Here is a 21,294-nt window from a genome sequence, read left to right on the forward strand (position 1 = left end):
ATCTTGCTTTAGACATTCTTTTAGCGAAGGATGGCGGAGTCTGTAAAATGAATACCTCTAGGCATTGTTGCTCGTATATTCCAGACAATAGTAAAGAGATAAAAGACTTACTTACTAATCTGACTAATGAAAATAGTGATTTGAAAGAATTGAAAGAATTCAGGTGTTTTGGAAAAGGTTGGCAAAGGGTTTGCTTCAGTGGGAAATTGGCTCAGCAACATTTGGAATCGGGTACTGTTGAAAATATTACATGGAATTTTAATTGTTGTGATTTGTTTAATTGAGACATATAGGATTATATAAATTAAGTAAAAGGATTAAATTGAAAAAGTCTAGGAATAATCAGAGGAGGGAAGAAAAAATTGTGGGTGGTAATTGGTGTGATGACACATTTAGTCATCAGAGGGGGGATTGTTAGAGCAGGTGTGTTAATTAGAAATTATTAATGAGTCTTTATGTATTTTGAATAATTAATTTTGTAGAAAATGAATAACGTAGAGAAAAATAATGCACGCATTTGAAAATGTGTCGTCGGAGAATGGCCACCAGTGTTCATGAAATGTACTAATTAATGATTAATACTAATGAAATATTGAATATGTATTAGATTAATGTAATATGCCGTATTAAGGGTTATGAAGTATGATTTAGCTTTATTAATTGTAGGCCTTAACTTAGCAAGTGTCTTGGCCTCGTTTTGCCAGGCCCCATGCAGAAGCTGTATTTCTTAGTGGTTAATAAAAATGCTGACAGAGTGAACTAAACTCTGAAATGTCAATTGTCTTGCTAAAAGTGCTTAACCGAAGCTCTCTGTGAGAACCAACGAAGAGGAGATGATGTTTCTACCAGTGTAACAAATCATGTGTAATGTGTGTGAGATGTACTTTCCCAGGACGAGAACAATGAAGACAGTGACTGGAGATAAAGACGCAACAAAATTGTTACCTGACGAGCCGGATGATGAGGACATCGTAAAGTAGACCAATCAACTTAGTGTGAAGAGCGAAATATTAGAATTCATGGATTTGGTATAGACATATTATTGGACAGTGTATAAACGTACGATTAACTGACCAATGGGGAATTATGGGATAGTTTAGGTGACTTTGATATAACAACGCGACAGATGGAAAAGACTTCAGATTTGAAAATTCGAGACAAGAGATTTTGAGATTTTGGGAGGAAAGAGAATTTAGAGAAGAGATTTGAGATTCATTCTGTCATTGGGCTCATACTCTCTGACTGAGAGCCTGATGGTTTGCTGATCGATCGATGACATGAGGATGAAGACTGATTCTGCTTGCTGACCCATACCGAGGATAGGTAGTTATGACAATTTGACTGTTATGCATTTTATGCCTTTTCATTCTAGGTACCAACTGTGCTGTTTTTATGAGACCCATAGCTAGATGTTTTTTCCTACATTTGTGTTCTAAATTGTTTTGCATGAAGCCCAACATGCTGATGCTAATCTGATGTTAGTTGAGGGCACTCAAACTTAACTGACGAATACAGGGACAAATTATTGACAAGTTATCTTGCTGAGTTCTATGTATCATACATCTTTATTGCAGCTGATTCTGCTATTGATCTGCACTGTAACTTTAGAATGTGTTGTGATTCAAGCTTAGATTGCGATTCTTCCTCCGCTTTGGTCAACCAGTATTGTTCTCATATGTGTTCCATTTGATTTGGAGATTAATCCACATGACTTTAGTATTGTTATTATAAGGGAAATAAAGTTACTAAACTTTTACTAAAGGTGTGATTATTCATGGCTGAAAGTTCATGGTGCATGATATTTACTGACTCCATTGATTATTGATTTTATTGACTACTAATTATTGTTGATTATTTTGAATTGATTATTTGTTCATGCACTGGAGCTATGGTGAGAACATCTTAAACGAGTCAAAAGGTTCATCGACCTATTCGCGTCCCCTTGTAAGTTTACTTATTATGGTTCGACGCGCTAACAAGCCCAAACATGTTATTCAAATTTGAATGTTAGTTAGGACACTCACTGATGATGCTCGCTACATGTAATAACAATTAATGTATTTTCTTTGCTGAATCTAAATGTATGCCATTTCTTTTGTGCAGTTATTGTTGCTACTGTTATGTACTGTAACCTTAGAATGTGTAGTGGTCCAAGCCTTAATTAAATTGCGATTCTTTAGGAGATTTGGTCAGCCAGTATTGTTTCTGTATGCTTAGCATTTGGTTTTGAGACTAAGGGCCACATGTAGGTAGCTTTTTACACGTCGCAAACAGCGAATTTCGCTGTTTGTGACATGCAAAAAGCACATCGCGATGAACAAACCCAGTTTTGCGATTCGGTAACCTGGTTACTGAATCGCAAAACAGGTTTGCAACTCGCAATTAGGAAGGGGTGTTCCCTTCCTAATTGCGACTCGCAGTGCAATGTAGGATTGTTTTCTGACCGCGAACGCGGTCGCAAACCAATCACAGTTTGCACCCATTTCAAATGGGTGCTAATACATGCAGACCCCTTCCCCGTTGTGAATGTCACTGTAAACATTTTTTCAGAGCAGGCAGTGGTCCTGTGGACCACTGCCTGCTCTGAAAAAATGAAACAAAAGCGTTTAATTTTTTGTTTTTGTAATACATCTCGTTTTCCTTTAAGGAAAACTGGATGCATTACAAAAAAAAAAAACTGCTTTATTGAAAAGCAGTCACAGACATGGCGGTCTGCTGTCCGCAGAAGGCCACCATCCCTGTGAGAGCCGCCATTCGCCAGGGGGTCACAAATTACGACCCACCTCATGATTATTCATGAGGTTTGCATTTGCGACCCCCTTGCTAATCGCAGATGGTGTCAGGGACACCATCCTACATTCGGATTTGCGACTCGCAAATTGCGAGTTGCTCTGACTCGCAATTTGCGGGTCGCAAATCTGAGCCTACCTACATGTGGCCCTTAGTTCCTTGGCATTAGCATTGTTAATATAAGGAAATAAATATTTCAGCTTTTACATAAATGCGTGTGGTTATTCCTGAGAGGTCATGGTGTGTGGAAATTACTGACTCCTATGATTATTGATGCTATTGATTGTCCTTGCTATTGATTTGTGTTGGTACAGAGTCTCATGGTGGGAACTACCCTAAGCGCATTCAAAAGATCCACTGAACCTCTAAAGGGGTACCCTTATAAATGAATGCAAATTAACCAAATAAGGTCAGGCGCGCTAACAATAACAACCTTTGAGTCCGAAAGTTTTCACTTAACTTTGAAAACAAACAGGGTTTTTATGACATAGATATGTACGTCGATCAAATTATATGAAAGCCATTTTGAAAAATAATAAAAGATTTGCTAAAATTGATATTAAGAAAAAAACTTTTAATAATCAAGTAGTAAAATGTTGATTAAGTCAAGGTTCCTATCGCTGTGCTTGTGGATGCCCTTCATAAATGCAAATTAGATGTGCTAAATATCCCCTGAGGCAAATTCAACCCACAAAACTCAGTTAATTTAAAGCTCTCTCTGTCAATTAAGCGCATTCGTGGCACAGTGTCGTAATAAGTTAGGCTTCGGAAAAGTTTACCTCTGCTAACTCAAGTCGTGCGTCACAAGGACGCTTGTCTCCTGTATTTTGATACTTTTAGGAGAGGTAGGAAAACAGAAAAGGTGCTTTGTGCACCGCTGGTTTACGTTTGGCTTGACCCGGACGTGCTGTAACACGATCAGACTTAAGGCGGACATTCTTCGAAAACAAACATTGCAAGCGAGTAACTGTGCTCTTTATAGAGAGGAATTATTGTTTGAACAGAGTGTTTTTTGTAGTGAGAAGTACTGATGTAACATGAGCCAGTTCGTATTTGAGAAGAATGTTATAATACTGCAGGGATGGATGGATGCAGGTAAAACGCATTTTAGGATAATTATTGGTGGTGCCGTCTCGTAGCGCAAACAACATACACCGATGAATCGGCCAACAAAATACCTACATTCCGATTCCCTCGTGTGTGCTTTGCGTATACGTAGAGTGATGCATATGTATAAAAGCTGTAAATGAGCTACATCAGGAGTGATTAGGGGTTATGAGGAAATTTTGTTGGATGAAACTAACTTTATGTAGAAATATTTGTCAATATACCTTAGATTTTATCACATACTTTGTGGAGATTGATTGTTTTTTTGTAAAATTTACATTTTCTTAACCTATAATGGTATTTGGAAAATATTTGGCTCGCTTCACAAAGGTTTGTTTTTATGAGTCGTGAACCTAGCCTTGTGGCTTTAAATGGGGCTGGACCCTCTGAGTCTCAGACCTGACAGTAATTAAAATTTGACTATGAAACAGGTCCCCTATCGGGCCCTAGTTTTATAGCAAACGGACCAATTTCTGTACAATGAGTGTAAGTTTGATTATGGTAATTCAAGTCTGTGAGATAGTTCCTGTGCACATTTCACATATTTTATTTTATTTTGCATCCCATAAGTGTGATTGCTTTTTTCCAGGATATGTTCAGTATGTAATTTTCATGCAACACATTACTCTTGTATACAGCCCTCTGTGAAGTGGGTCGCCTCTAGGTGTTTGTGTGAGTCCTGTGTGTGGTGGGTATTTATAATGGGCCATGATCGAGACCTCTGGAGTTGAAGCTGAATGTAGTGCAAGTTTCTCAAAGGATCTGTAAATGAGTCTTGAAAGTGTTCAGAACACATGCTCATCCAATCCTTGGCCTCACTGCACAACAAACAGAGCAATAGCTGTGTGACAATTCTAAATGTGATTCTAGGCAAAAGTGTGTGAAGAAGTACACAGCTGAAGAACCCCCTGCAAATGTGAACATCCATCCAGAAATCCGGCTGGAGCAGATGTCAAGACCGAACCCACTGCCAGGAAGTGAACCTCTCCTGCTTTGTCACCCTTTTGGGCCACTGATATCCCCCTGTTGACTATTCTGAGACAGAACCCCATCTTCCCATGGTACAAGGACAAATGTTGTAGCAGCTACTCTGATCAATCTATCTACCGTGACTCCACTCATCACCTGTTTGTTATGTTGTTCACATTTATTTCACTGGTCACAAAACTTAAATGCACAATAAACCCTTAACAACACAGCTACTGTATAAGTGTGTTTAATGATACAACAACAATTGCCCTACCCACCTGTGGTCTGGTGATACCCCCGATTTGAACTGGCAGTGTAATGGCCATCAGACTGAGGCTCCCTCAGCAGGTCACACATGACAACAGTAATGTCACTGGACAGATGTCAGAGACTGAGCTTGAAATCCACAGTAACACCGGTGTATAGTCAGTTGAGGCAAATGCAATTAGAGCAAGACAGAGAGTACAATTAGGATGGAAGGCATCATGCCACAGAAAGCACATATACAGGTAATCGACTACGTGCCTATTCTAGTACAATGCCAATTTATGGGCTCCCAGATCATCCCTATATAGCACCAGGCTCAGGCCCTTCACAAGATCCATTTAACACGCTGTCATGTACACCTCTCAGAACTGAAATCTATCACCATTGTCTACTGACAATGTATATCTCGAGCCTTAGGTAGTAGACCCACAGATGAAATCCACATCCAGTGGGTGGGATGAGATGGGAATAGGAGAATGCAGGAAATCCAGCTCACAACTGGTCAGTCCATGAACCACTAATACTCCACCTTACATTCTATCTGTCTTCTTCCACAACTCACACATAGACATTAAACATCATTACACCATCACTTTAAAAAAAAAAAGATTTTTATTGTTTTTATTTATGATACATTTCAATTAACATTTCTTAACAACTTCACGATTGTTACATCATACTTCCCCCAAGGTCTCCTAATATTCGGCAGTTCTGGTGTGTGAGAAAACAGGGCTGATTGCAGAGGCCCCATAACTTTTTGCCCCCATTTTCCTCTTTTTGCTGGTGTTTTCCTGACTTTGATGGTGCCCTGGGTACTGCTAACCAGTCCCAGGGCCTGTGCTCTGTGTAAAATGGATATGCAAATTAGGCTAATTATAATTGGCTAAGTTAACCTACCTATAAGTCCCTAGTATATGGTAGGGCATGTAGGTTTAGGGACCACAGCATAGGTGGTGCACACCTAGGTGCACTGCTGAGGTGCCCAGTGTCATTTTAAAAGCAAGCCTGCCTTGCTGGCTGCTTTTAAATTAAAGTTATATGCAAATTCGACTTTGGAATTAAAGGTACTTCCAAAGTCTTAAACTACCTTATTTTTACATATAAGTCACCCCTAAGGTGTGCCCTATGTGCCCCTAGGGCTGGGTGCCATGTAACTATAAGCAGGGACTTTATAAAAATAGATTTATAAGCCCTGGTGAGGTAAAAACAGCCAAATTTATTTTTCCCTTATTGAAGTAAATGGCCTTCATAGGCTAGAATGGGCAGACTTTATTTAAAATTTTAAAGTCTCCTTAAATGTTACATACCAAGAATTTGGTATCAAATTGATTGTTGTAATAAATCCCACAACTTCCAGTTGTTGTATTTAATATAACTTGTTCAGGTAAAAAGTTTAGACTTTACCTAAAAAGTTGCCAATTTCAGCTCTGCATTGTTTTTGCTGCTGTGCTCTGATTGGCCAGCCTGCAGCAGCTTCTGCCAGGCTGCCTTGATGAGGTGTGAAGTGGCCAGGCTTCACACAAAGGAATGTGCTTGGGGGAGAGAATCTCCCCTCAGCAGATGGTGAGGCAGGAAGGGGGAGGGCTGCCAAACTGGTCTTCAAAGGCAGAGAAGGACATTTGCAGCACCCAGCAACACCCCCACATCCTGCAACCCCAGACAATTAGGTGCCCCCTTGATTAGATTAGGAGAGGGCAGGAGAGGGGCGTGTTTATGATTTTTAGCCACACCAGTGGGTGGGCTCAGCCAGATGTAACCTCCAAAAATCAGATTCATCCATGTTGGATTTTTAGAGACTGTTGCCTTCTGGGATGGATTTTTGCCACACTTCCCAGGAAGTGGTCATCACAGGGGGACGACCCTGTCCCTGATTGGAGAACCAGGGCCCCCCTGCTTTTCACCCAGGAGCAAGGATAAAACTGGCAGACCTGCACCCACGCCTCAGATCCCCACCAAATTTCAAGAAGAAAGAACTTAAGGAGAAGAAGGACTGCCCTGCTGGACCCCTGGCCTGCACCTGGAACCTGCACTCAGAAGGACTGCACCAGCTGCACACTTGGGCTTCACCACAAGAAGGACTTTGCCTGGCTTCAACTGGTTCAAGGAGGGACTCCCTGTTTGCTACAGGTGAAAAATTGCTAAACCAGAATCCCCTGCACCAACTCCTGAAGAAAGCGACCAGCTGACCACTGTCTAGTGGCCAAAAAGGAGTTTGCGCCAGGTGCATTCTGGGAGTTGAAGTCCGCACCCCCCAAGGACCATCACAGAACTTCTGGACCCTTGGGGTGAGCTGTGGACCCCAAAAGAACCTTAAAAGAACATCTGGGTGAAGCCCCAGAAGTTTGGAAAAGATTTGAGAATTTTTGGAAAAAAGCTCCAGAGAGGGACCGACCCGCCGCGGAAATTCTAGCCGGCTTGCCTCAACCGCGACCCGGCCTGACTTCGTGGTTCGTCCCGGTAAAGAAAAACATCCAAAAAAGAGACTAAGTCCGAACGTAAAAAGTTGACCGGGACCTCCCAGCCATCGTATCCGAGAAGGGCTCCATGGACGTCGAATCAAGATCCAGGTTTACCCCGGTCGAAGGATTTTCATCTCGAAAAAACGACTAAGTCCGAAGATAAAAGTCTCCACCGAGGAAACCCACATCGCGTATCCGGACAAGGGCTCCAGGAGGTCGGATTCAACTGGCAGGTTCGTCCCGGTGAAGAAAAACTTCAAAATAAAGACTATGTCAGAAGGTAACTTTTTAACCGAGGCCTCCCGCGACCTGTAGCCGAGCAGGGCTCCATCGCGGTCGGCCTGAAAGTTTGACTTTGCACCGGTCGAGGTGCAACCAGATGACCCGATTGGCGCTTTTTGTTTCTAAGCGCTAGAAAAGTAATAATTTTTTAAAAATTCATATCTCCGGTTCCCCTGAACCGATTTGAATCGTTTTTGTGTCATTTTAAAGATAAAAATATAAACTATTTTTATAAATTGGTTTTGGATTTTTAAACTGTTTCCTGTGTTTTATTTAATTACTGTTTTGTGATATTTGAATGCTTTACACTTTGTCTCCTAAGTTAAGCCTTGACGCTCGTTGCCAAGCTACCAAGGGTTGAGCTGGGATTAATTTACTGAGACCTAACTGTACCTATGTGGAGGTTAGTGGCTTGTTGCTAGGTGTAGGTACCTACCTGCCCTACCAATAACCCATTTTCCAACATGGTGTAGTTAGGCTCCCATCATATCTCCGGGCTCGGAAATGGCCCCAGTCTCAGTGCCCTTTTTTTTCTCCCCCTCATGTGCTGTTTGTCAATTATTATTGGCTAAAAATGATGAGCTAGAGTAGGATGGTGCTGCCTTGTGTTAGTTATGGTTGTCGTGTCCCTTATCTAACCCCCCTACCACTCCCGGTCTTCCCCTTCCCGTGCCCGACTAAGTGTAATCTGTAACTCCCCCTCTGTCCTCCCCATCGTCCCATCCATCCCCTGCAGTGGGGTGATCTGGTGTATCTGTTGTGTGTTCAGTAATCCTCTCAGATTTATTGGTAGGCCACATCCTATCAATCAATGGGTGCGTGAGCTCATCCCTACTCTCCTGCCAGCTTGGAGTCCGGCTCCTCTCGTAGTTTGTTGAGTAGCCGATCCCACGCCTCCTTCAGTTCTGGGGACCCTCCTTTCCTTCTTAGATCTATGTGCATAGCCATGCTCTCACTCTCAGACCACCTCTGGAGCTCTCTCCTCCAGCTAGGAAGGCTGGGTCCAGCCCCGCTCTTTCAGTTCTTTGTCAGTTCCTATTTGGCCAAAATAAATGCTAGATCTTGAAACCTACTTGTTGCTCGATTTTTTGGGGTGTGGGGAAACCAGTGCAATAGGCAGTCCTTGGCTATGGTGGGGATCTCACGGTCTATGACCGCTGCTACTTCATTCACCACTGAGCTCCAGTACATCTCCAATTTGGGACAGGACCAAAGAATGTGGAGGAATTCAGCTGCCTCTGCCCCGCAGCAAGGACACCTCGCATCTAAGATCTGAAAGTAGTCACGGATTCTTCTCGGGGTGAGGTACGCTCTGTGTATGATATAAAATTGAATAAGTTGAAATCGTGAGTTTCTAGATATCTCCGGGACCCTCCCCAGGACCCGTTCCCAGTCATCTTCTAAGATCTGGGTATCAAGGTCAGACTCCCATTTTCGCTTTAATTCTATTAGAGGCCCCTGTGTTCCAGCTGTTCTCACTTTATATAGGGTAGAGATCCCTCTATGTGTGCCATCCGCTGTTATAATGGAGGTGCTGAGGCAGTGAAGAGCCGGCTCCATCGCTCCCGTCCGCCAGTATGCCCGAACCCCTTGGGTGATTGCTCTATGCAATAGGAACTGGCCCGCGACAATCCGTGCTCCTGACGGAAGTCTTCAAAGGGCAACAGGATGTCCTCTCTATAAAGGTCCCCCATCTCCAGGGTCCCGCCTCTTTCCATGCCGTCAGCCCTCTCCAATCCGCTGCTTTAAGCAACCAGCAAAGCAAGGTCATCGGAATCTCCGGCGCATATGGCACTGTCAATCCGGAGTGCCTAAGACAGCGTTTCCAGCAGCGAGCGAACACCTCAGCCTCGGGGGAGAGCCCCAGTCCCAGGGTGGTACGACCCAGGAAAATGCTTGCAAGCGAGGATTCGGGAGGCACTGCCCCGCCCTCTCCTCCCTCTTCAGCCCCTCTCACTGCCATCCATCTGGCAAACCATTGCACCTGGGCCGCGAGATAATAGGATTCGAGATCGGGTACCACCCGTCTGCCCTCCTCTCGGGGACTCTTAAGCTTAGCAAGCGCCACTCTGCGTCTTCCTTTTCCCCAAATAAATGCCGTAAGCATGGAATACAGCTCCCTGAACATAGCCACCGGGATCCAGACCAGCAGGGACGCAAAATAATAGAGCAGGCGGGGAAGTGCCACCATTTTAATAACTGCTACCCTAACAGCTACCGAGATCGGGAGCGTGCTCCAGAAAGCCAAGTTGGATCTCAGGGCTCCCATGGCTTTCCCAATGTTGCCATCCAGCAGGTCAGATCTGGAGTGGTATATTTTAACCCCCAGATATGCCATACAATGGGGCTCCCACGGCACACTTCCCAGCCCCTCCGGTGGATCAGCCCTTTGCAGTCAGGGGGAACAAGAACGATTTCTGCCAGTTGACCTTCAATCCTGTCTACCAGCCGAATAATGTTAATAGGGATTGGGCTCCTGTCAATTCTCCACCATTGTTCTGCAGGAAGAGTAGTAGATCGCCTGCATATAGTGCAATAGTGTGTCTTCTTGTGCCCTGCTGTAGTCCGTGATACCAGGTCGTAGTCCTAGCTTGAGGCGCCAGTGGCTCCATCGCTACTGCAAATAGCAGCAGGGAGAGGGGGCATCCCTGCCTAGTGCCCCTCTCCACTGGAAACTGCTCCGATATAGTAGCCCCAGTTCTGACTCTCGCTTTAGGATTTGTGTATAAAAGCCTCGTCCAACGGACAAAGCTCTCTCCCAACCCCATACGTTGAAGGACTGTGTAAAGGTAATCCCACTCAAGACTATCAAATGCCTTCTCGATGTCCACGGTCAGCACCGCAGACTCCGGTGTCAGCGGGGCGACGGTGTCCATGATATGTATGACTCTCCTGATGTTTTGAGCTGTGTTCCTGGAAGGGATAAACCCTGCCTGATCAGGGTGCACTATACGGGTCATGTATGGGAGCAACCTGGTCACTAGAACTCTACTCAGTGTCTTGTAATTGGTGTTTAGCATAGGTAGGGGTCTGTAGGCTCTGCTGTCGGTGGGTGCCTTGCCGGGCTTTAGTAGCGGAGCGATCAAACCCTCCCCAGTGGACCGTGGTAGGCATTCCGCTGCCCGCGCTGCGTTAAGTAACCGCTCTAGTCTGGGGGTCAGTTCACGCTCATATGTGGCATAGAACTCAGCCGGTAGGTCGTCTGTCCAAGGCGTTTTCCCCGGGGCCAGAGCTCTTATGGCCGCACTAATTTACAGGGCAGTTATTTCACCCCCCAGTCCTCTCTCTCCTCTTCGCTTACAGTGGAGCATGGGAGTGCATCCAGAAAGGTTCCCAGCTCTTCCCCCTCTCCTCTTAAAGTGCTAGCATACAAAGTGGTGTAGTACTCGAAAAAGTGGAGGCTAATATCATCTTGCCGGTAGAGCCTACCGTCTCCCTGCTCTCTAATTTCGGTAATAAGGGAGCGCTGGCGGGCTGGGTTAATTATCCACGGCAGGAGGGCTCCTGCTTTGTCTCTCTCCACGTGGGCCCTGGCCATATATCGTTTGTAATCAAAACAACAAAGTTTCTCTGTATTTTTGGCTACTAGCTCCCTGGTTGCTCGGAGCTCATCCCATAACCTGAGGTCTCCGGGGACCTGTGTTTCCAGTCTGCGTAATATTTCCTCAGCCCTCTCTACTTCCCTTAACAGGGTCTTCCTGACCCCAGTGGAATCAGCAATACAACGCCCGCGTATCACTACCTTAAATGCCTCCCAAAGTGTGTGGGGGGATGGTGCTGTTGGCTCATTTTTCGCAAAGTATTGCGTGATGTGCTCTCTAATTTAGTCGTAGTAAGCCGGGTCTTCCGTCAAGGTTTCCACCATGGACACACCACCACGGAACCCTGGCGGAACCAACAAGCCATACCCACCTTGAGCCATGGAACCCGAACTAGACATCTTCTCACCGCTCCTGCTCGCCCAATGACTTCGGAACCAGCAACGACGGCAGCAACTGTGAGTACACACACTTACCTGTCACAGTCGCATAATGCCAAGGTTGCGATGCACACACAACATACACATCCGGTACAGGTGTCGATGGCGACACATACATGTACTCCTACACTGACACGCATGTTCACTCACAACCACGTGCACACACACACAGACTCAGTACACACCACAGCCAACACACACTACCAAACACACACTGAGCCACAGACACACAACACCGGCACTGTCAAACACAACGACATACAACACAGCACAGTGCACAACTACTCAACAACCGCAACACCTCATATGCACCGTCAACCCTCCACAACACACACCCCCACCTGACAATACACAAAAACAACACAATGTAACACCACCATTGTACCACTACACACAATCACACAGCCATACAACGAGGCGTACGTCACACCACGCAACACACCACACAGCGCTTCTGACATACTAATCACCACAAACAGGCATGCAGTCAATACAACTACACAAGGGCACATCACACTCCAGATAACAAATGCCAACACAATCTATACACACAATACCAACATAAATGAATGTCCCAAACACATACATGCCTAACACACCATACCCAGCCATCACTGGGGGAGAAATGCAAAGTACACACCCACACAAGCAGCCCAGACACAACTGGTAGCACAACCACCACACACACAAAACACACTCAGACACAAAAGAAAGCAGGCAAGAACATAGCAGCCATGAGGAATGAAAGGTATGACAAATATGCAACTTTGGAACCAACAACTGGTTGGCCCAGATGTATGGGAATAAATAAATAAATAAACAGATGAATAACTAACTATGGACAATAAGTAAAAGCCCTTAGACCAGTCAAAAGACTAAAGGGCAACATGCACAGATGGCATGTCTGTTGCCCCTACTTGACTCCTGACTGTTAAATTACCTCCACAGGTAGAGATATAAAGGGGGCAGGCAGGCACCTCAGGGAGTAGGAAGGGGAGTTGAGGAGGGTTTGGGCTTAGGTTTGGGAGGGGGGTCTTTGGGCTTGGGAGGGGGGCTTTGAAAGTGGCTTGGAGGAGGGCTGGGAACACTTTGGAGGGGTTGACTTCTTGCCAGTGGAGGGGCATTTGTAATAGCATGGGGGCAGGGGTGGACTTGGAGGTGGTAGAGCGGGACTTGGGGAGGGAAACTGATCTCTTGGTAGGTCACATGGGGTGGGAGAGGTGTAGGAAAAAGGTTCAACTCCAAGAGGAAAAACGTCTTTGACACAAAGGGAAGGTCATCACAAAAGGGTTTGGGAGTGGAGGGAGAGGGAGTGCTTGTAGAAGGTGTCTTGGTGGATGTTTTGGGTGCATGTGTGTGCGAGGAATGCTTGTGTATGCTGGGTGTCTGTTGGGTGAGTGAGTGTGGGCATTTAGCGCCTTGAGACCCGCACGGGTGAGTAGCGCGCTTTATAAATGTTAATGATTTGATTTGATTTGATGTATCTTGGGAAGATGAGATGGAGGAGTTGGGAGTTGCTAGCTGTATGGGTGTTATCCTACACCTATGTACCTCAGAGCTACACAGAACTATCCACATATATACAGGCTCAACACATCATATGCTCATGATTGTCCCATTATGTAGCACTACCATGAAGTCACAACATTGGGTGACACAGATATCTGGATGATTCAATCAATCAATCAGGAATTTGTAAAGTGCACTATTAACCTGTGAGGGTCTCAAGGTGCTGAGGAGGAGAGGAAGAAGGGAGGTGCTGCTACTGCTCGAACAGCCAGGTCTTGAGAAGTTTCCTGAAGGTAAGGAGGTCTTTGGTCTGGCACAGGTGGGTCCGAAGAGTGTTCCACATTTTGGCAGCGAGGTGCGAGACTGAACTACCGCCGGCTGTAGTTCTGCAGACGCATGGGACGGTTGCAAGGGCAAGGTTGGCAGAGCGGAGATGCCAGGTCAGGGTGTAGAAGGAGAGCCGTCTGTTCAGGTATTCTGGTCAGGTGTTGTGCAGTGCTTCATGAGCGTGGGTGAGGAGTTTGAAGGCGATTCTCTTGTTGAGTGGGAGCCAGTGGAGTTTTCTCAGGTGCTCTGTGATGTGGCAGTGGTGAGGGATGTCCAGGATGAGGTGTGCGGAGGTGTTCTGGATGCGTTGTAGCCTCCTCTGGAGTTTGGAGATGTCTGTCACATTTATATATGCATATGCATTAAGTACATGTTTTATGTATCTTTGGAGGATGGGGTGGAGGAGCTGGGAGTTGCTGTGCTGGTATAGGTTGATTTAATTACATATGTGTGATCCATGCAGGACTGCAGTCACTCACACATTTTCTTATACATATGTGTCATATGTCCAATCCAACTTACATTTCAGCCAGTGTGCTGCAATGACAGTGTATGATGTGCATTTCTATGGTCTATAATGTTTATGTCAGCACTGCTACACATCCCCTACACATGTTAGGTGTCTGCTGCTATACCACGTGCTGCTGACGTGTGCGTACTGCATGACTTATTGTATATTCTCTCCTCTCAACATGTTGTGAGGGAAATAAGACAACCACCAGTGTTCCATCCACTGGTAGACCTGGCAACCATGGAGGACAGGCATGTCATCCAGACCTATTGTCTGAATCTCCAGACCATCATGGATCTATGTAGACAGTTGGAGCCAGATCTGATGCCAGGCAATCACAAGCCCTATTGCATAGCTCCCATCATTCAAGAATTGTCAGCGCTACACTTCCTGGCCACAGGGTCATTCCAGAATACTGTCACCTTAACAGCAGGGATGTCTTAGCCCATGTTCAGTCTAGTGTTGAGGGATGTACTGTGTGCTTTCTTGATACACCTGAACTGCTACATCAAGTTTCCCCAAAGAGCGGATATGGCCTATGTGAATGCTGACTTTCATCAGATGGGACAGATTCGTCATGTGGTAGGGGCCATTGATGGCACCCATGTATCCCTGGTCCTAAACAGGTGTTTAGGAACAGGAAGAACTACCACTCTATCAACATGCAGGTGGTGTGTCTTAAAGACCAGTACATCTCCCAAGTGACAACCAAGGTTCCTGGATCCGTACATGACTCCTACATTTTGTGGAAGAACAATGTCCCACACATGATGGCACGACTATACACAAAGAGGGTCTGGCTGGTTGGTAACTATGCATTGTTATGTGTTTGTATTTGATGTGACCTGTCATCACAATCTGCTGAGCCTACAATTTAAATTGTTCTACCATTGTGTTCACAGGTGACTCTGGCTATCCAAACCTTTCTTGTTGAGACCTGTGAGGTGCCCAGCCACGACAGGGGTACTCCATTTCAATGAGACCCATGGGACGACAAGGTGAATAATCGAACGAACGTTCGACTTCCTGAAGGCAAGATTCAGGTACCTGGACCTATCTGGAGGTGGCCTCCTCTACTGGCCCTACAAGGTTTGCCAAATCATCGCTGCCTGCTGCATGCTCCACAATATAGCCCTGAGGCGTTGGATACCATTGCTAACTGATGACAGTGAGGCAGCTGTACTTGTGGCTGCACATGGTGAAATGGAAAGTGATGAAGAGCCAGAGGAAGAAGGAGCATCTGACTGTTGGACTTAGCTCATCAATCAGTACTTCAAGTGACATACAAGAATGTGAGGTGGGCCTTTTCAAGTCTTGTCTGTGCACAATCAGAAGTGGATAGCTGACATTACACCTCCTGGAACTGGGGGGCCACCCGAGACCCCGGAGCCAACCGCCGAAAAAACTTGGTGTGAGCCGCCTGACTCCAAAATGGCAGCCGCAACTCAAGCAACGAGGCCCTGAGTACTAGGACCTTGGAGGCCGCCTGCTGAGGGACCCCCGGCGGCAGGGTTCGAGAGGTGAGAGCTGGGGGCAGAATCCCTTGCGCTGCCCCCCCCCCCGACCTCCGAAGAGCCGGTCAAAAGGGGAAGACCACACGGCCTGCCTGACCCTAAAATGGCGGCAATGCACGTGAATAAGGTGGGCGTAACGAGCGCGGCCTGGGAATAAGACGGACCTGGGGGAGGCCCAGACCACCCGATCGCACAGATATCCAGTGGAAGAGTACCAGGAGAGAGGCACCACCCTGCCCTCGACCGCGTCGCGGCTCATGCCTTAGAGAGGGGTTGCCTGATCGGGCCCTTCGTCCTCCCCCACGTGAGGGCCCACGACTGGAGCGCAACGAATGGCCTGGCGTGGCGGACCTGCGGAGTGGAGTCACAGACAGCCCCCCCCCAACTATTCGACGCTCAAGCTGAGCGGAACGGGGGAGGAGAAAACAGAGAACCCCTTAAGCCTGCGAGGGGGAGGGCTGAGCTCGTCCTGTGCTCTGTGGGGACTAGGGAGAGACGTGGCTGCTTCCGCTGGGGAACACGCAGCTGATCCTGCAGCAATGGGCAAAACCAACAAGCGAAGAGAAACGGCACAGGAGACTGGGGGCCTTTCCGAGGATCCTATCCCCTCTCATGAGTCTGCGGAACCAAGGGAGGATGCTGGGAACCCATCCTTGGGGCACATAATGCAGGCCATCACCTCCTCTAGGTAAAGCTTGGAGCACAAGATAGACACTCTTGTGCTGGACCTGGGCTTGCTCCAGGAGGACCAACATCGCCTCGCTGAAAGAGTCACAACAACTGAAAAAACTGTAGCAGAAATAAGACCAGAGTTGAAGCTAACCGTTGACCGAGTGGCAGCCCTTGAGAAACAAGTGGACACCCTAGTGGCCCACACCGAAGATGCAGAAAACAGATCCCGGAGAAATAACATCCAGATAGTTGGGCTTCCTGAATCAATCGAACAGCAGAACCTATCGGAATATCTGGAAAAGTGGATCCGGGAGGAAGTAGCTCCGGAGGGCCTCACAAGATTCTATACGCTTGAAAGAGCTCACAGAGTGCCGGCGAGAAAACCCCCTCTGGGAACACCTCCTAGACCGATAGTAGCCAGGTTATTACACTTTAAAGATCGCAACCATATATTAGCCCAAGCCAGGAAAGCTGGAGAACTGAAAATAGAGAATGCACAGGTCCGAATATTTCAGGATTTCTCACGCAAGGTCCAGTGTCGAAGGGCATCCTACATGGAAATCAAAAGACAGCTACGCACCTTAAACATCCAGTACGCAATGCTATTCCCTTCCACGCTCCGAGTAGCGGAGGACGGAGGAACTAAATTCTTCCGGATGCCCCAGGAAGCCAGGGACTGGCTGGATCTCTGAGAGGGCCAGACACGTGACAGGGCCCACCGGGGAGCAGGGCATGGAACTGGGCGGCCCTGGAGACCGAGGCGAAGGAAAATGGCACCCAAAGTGGAGGAGATCAGAGCGGAAAGGCAGAGAGCAACAGTGGCAGGTGCAGCCCTGAGCGGAGGAGAGTCAAGCCCAAGACCCATGGAACCGTGCAGTGAGAACCGAGGGTCCGACACCGAAGCGGGCTCGGAGGACTTGGCGGCCCGAGCATTGAGATGCCAGTGGTGACACCGGGCACCTCTGAGGACATCATCTGAACACACCTCAGGACTTAATCACAGGAATACGAATTAAGGTTCGGGGGAATGGCCCTTTCACACCCTGGCACGACGTAAACTGATAAGGTCTGTAATATCAGACTGGGGGCCCCTGGGATCGGCGGACCCAACCGATCGAGGCCTTTGAACTTTTTCTTTCACAGCCCCAAAGGCATTGACTCTCAGTTTTGAACGAGTTTGGATGGGAGATTGTATGGACACCTGTCCTGGGATTGGGGAGTTGGGGACGTTATTTTTGTGTTTAATGTTTTGGGTCCGTGCCCTGTGCCTGACGATGAGAAGAGACACTCACCCACCCCGCCGCCCTATGGCTCCCCCACCCTTGGAGGGGGCACGGAGACAATTCATTTCACCATTATCTCAATGGGTGACCACCAAGACTATAGGATGATTTCCTGGAATGTAAGGGGCATGCATACTATGGCCAAACGCTATAAAGTTAATTCATACTTTTGTAGAAGAGGGGTGCACATAGCGTTATTACAAGAGACCCACCTTACAGCTGCGGAGGGGGCGGCACTGCAGAAAAGATGAAGAGGCCAGACTTATTACACAACCTACTCTGCATTTTCTAGGGGCACCCTTGTTTGGATACGCGCAGGGATTCCATTTCAGATGACTCAGACACTGACAGACCCGGAGAGGCGCTATTTGCTGGTTACTGGCAAGCTGGGAGGGCGCGATGTCACCCTGATAAATGTATATGCACCTAACGTAGAACAGGGCGCCTTCCTAGAGCACTTGTCGAATGCCTTGGCCCCTTACCTGATTGGATCTGTTCTGATGGGGGGACTTTAATTGCATAGCGGTCCCGGATCTCGACAGATCGCATCCCCCGCTGAAAGACTCTGTGGCGAGCACCCTAGCTAAGAGGTTCTCTGAGTGGCAAGCAAGATGGCAGCTGCTGGACTCCTGGAGAACCCTCAACCCATGAGCCCAAGAATATTCCTACTACTCTGCATTACATGACCTACACGTAAGGCTCAACACTTTCCTAAGCACACCAGATATACACGTCCAAATACGTAGTATAGAATACCTAGGGAGGACCCTCTCAGACCATTGCCCCATGTTGATGCACAAAACATGGACAAGGGCTATCACTAGCATTCCGACATGGCGAATTAAGTGTGGCTGGGCACCTCACAGGTCTCAACAGTCAAGGAACCATAGAAATGCACATCATACACTGTCATTACAGCACACTGGCTGAAATGTAAGTTGGATTGGACATATGACACATATGTATAAGAAAATGTGTGAGTGACTGCAGTCCTGCATGGATCACACATATGTAATTAAATCAACCTATACCAGCACAGCAACTCCCAGCTCCTCCACCCCATCCTCCAAAGATACATAAAACATGTACTTTATGCATATGCATATATAAATGTGACAGACATCTCCAAACTCCAGAGGAGGCTATAACGCATCCAGAACACCTCCGCACACCTCATCCTGGACATCCCTCACCACTGCCACATCACAGAGCACCTGAGAAAACTCCACTGGCTTCCACTCAACAAGAGAATCGTCTTCAAACTCCTCACCCACGCTCCTAAAGCACTGCACAACACCTGACCAGAATACCTGAACAGACGGCTCTCCTTCTACACCCTGACCTGGCATCTCCGCTCTGCCAACCTTGCCCTTGCAACCGTCCCATGCGTCTGCAGAACTACAGCCGGTGGTAGATCAGTTTCGCACCTCACTGCCAAAATGTGGAACACTCTTCCCACCCACCTGGCCAGACCAAAGACCTCCTTACCTTCAGAAAATTTCTCAAGACCTGGCTGTTCGAGCAGTAGCAGCACCTCCCTTCTCCCTCTCCTCCTCAGCACCTTGAGACCCTCATCCTCCCAAGATACATGAATGCCCACACTCACTCACAGACACCCAGCATACACAAGCATTCTTCGCACACACATGCACCCAAAACATCCACCAAGACACCTTCTACAAGCTGCCCCCTTTATATCTCTACCCGTGGAGGTAATTTAACAGTCAGGAGTCAAGTAGGAGCAATGGACATGCCATCTGTGCATTTTGCCCTTTCGTCTTTTGACTGGCCTAAGGGCTTTTATTTATTGTCCATAGTTAGTTATTCATCTGTTTATTTATTTATTCCCATACATCTGGGCCAACCAGTTGTTGGTTCGAAAGTTACATATTTGTCATACCTTTCATTCCTCATGGCTGATATGTTCTTCCCTGATTTCTTTTGTGTCTGAGTGTGTTTTGTGTGTGTGGTGGTTGTGCTACCAGTTGTGTCTGGGCTGCTTGTGTGGGTGTGTACTTTGCATTTCTCCCCCAGTGATGGCTAGGTATGGTGTGTTGGGCATGTATGTGTTTGGGACATTCATTTATGTTGGTATTGTGTGTATAGATTGTGTTGGCATTTGTTATCTGGAGTGTGATGTGCCCTTGTGTAGTTGTATTGACTGCATGCCTGTTTGTGGTGATTAGTATGTCAGAAGCGCTGTGTGGTGTGTTGCGTGGTGTGATGTACGCCTCGTTGTATGGCTGTGTGATTGTGTGTAGTGGTACAATGGTGGTGTTACATTGTGTTGTTTTTGTGTATTGTCAGGTGGGGTTTTGTGTTGTGGAGGGTTGACGGTGCATATGAGGTGTTGCGGTTGTTGTGTAGTTGTGTACTTTGCTGTGTTGTATGTTGTTGTGTTTGACAGTGCCGGTGCTGTGTGTCTGTGGCTCAGTGTGTGTTTGGTAGTGTGTGTTGGCTGTGGTGTGTACTGAGTCTGTGTGTGTGTGCACGTGGCTGTGTGTGAACGTGCGTGTCAGTGTAGGAGTACATGTATGTGTCGCCATCGACACCAGTACCGGATCTGTATGTTGTGTGTGCATCACAACCTTGGCATTATGCGACTGTGACAGGTAAGTGTGTGTACTCACAGTTGCTGCCGTCGTTGCTGGTTCCGAAGTCATTGGGCGAGCAGGAGTGGTGAGAAGATGTCTAGTTCGGGTTCCATGGCTCCAGATGGGTATGGCTTGTTGGTTCTGGCAGGATTCTGTGGTGGTGTGTCCATGGCGGAAACCTTGGCGGTGTGCGACTTCATAATTTGTCCAGCGGAAACATGGTCTCTGCCGGCCTGAAGGTGCCTCCTGCCGTCCGTGGTGGCCTGACCGCACTTGCGGTGCCAACAGTGAATTGGGTGTATTCTGTTGTGAAGACCGCCACGGTCACAATTTGGTGGTATTCTCTGCCAGCCTGTTGGTGGTACGACCACCACCATCAACATGGCAGTCACGGAACTGTCAAACTTGTAATGATCCCCTATGTCTGTAACAGAGTGAAAGACTGCAAAGGAAAGTGCTGTGAAGGAAAGGATGGAAGTGGCTGAGAAACTCTGAATACCACTGCCCCTAAAACAGACCTTAGTAATGTTCAATTCACAATTGCACATTTTCATAATTGGAATAATTCCTATTCTAATTATTCACAACCAAATCATTGTTGTTACTCATTTATCTGAGACTGGTAATAAGCTTTGAAAAAAACAAAAATTGGCTCATTTAGTTGCATGCCCGTTATTGTGTGATGTATCTGTATGCCATAACCTGAAGATATTAAAGAGGCCGCAAAACACTGGTCGAGTGGCATGCTAGTGGAAGTGTAGGGTTTTAATTTACCTGTTTAATCTACAACCTTATTTGCATCAGCCACGTCTCTTGGAAAGGATTCCTAGTTCTGCTAGACAACATCCATTTTAGAGACCCCCAGTATTTTGATGACACTTAAAACCACGTCTAATTCTCAAGATTCATTTTCAGTTTTGAGTAGATTTTCAACTTTATTTTCTCATGGAATTTGTGAGCTGTGATAAAACAGCACACCTCCTGTTATGACATGAACATGTCTCTGGTGTCTCCTGGAGCATTTTTCAGAT

The 21,294-nt window shown here is 46.8% G+C and overlaps 1 long non-coding RNA gene across 1 annotated transcript in view; it reads left to right on the plus strand.

Moving 5' to 3' along the window:
* The window catches only part of LOC138249971 (uncharacterized), a 234,236-nt gene that overhangs the window by 159,069 nt on the left and 53,873 nt on the right, over nucleotides 1–21,294 (plus strand). The gene's annotated exons all lie outside the window — the stretch shown is intronic.

This window comes from Pleurodeles waltl, chromosome 8 (genome assembly GCF_031143425.1).
Source record: "Pleurodeles waltl isolate 20211129_DDA chromosome 8, aPleWal1.hap1.20221129, whole genome shotgun sequence".
NCBI classification, from domain to species: domain Eukaryota; kingdom Metazoa; phylum Chordata; class Amphibia; order Caudata; family Salamandridae; genus Pleurodeles; species Pleurodeles waltl.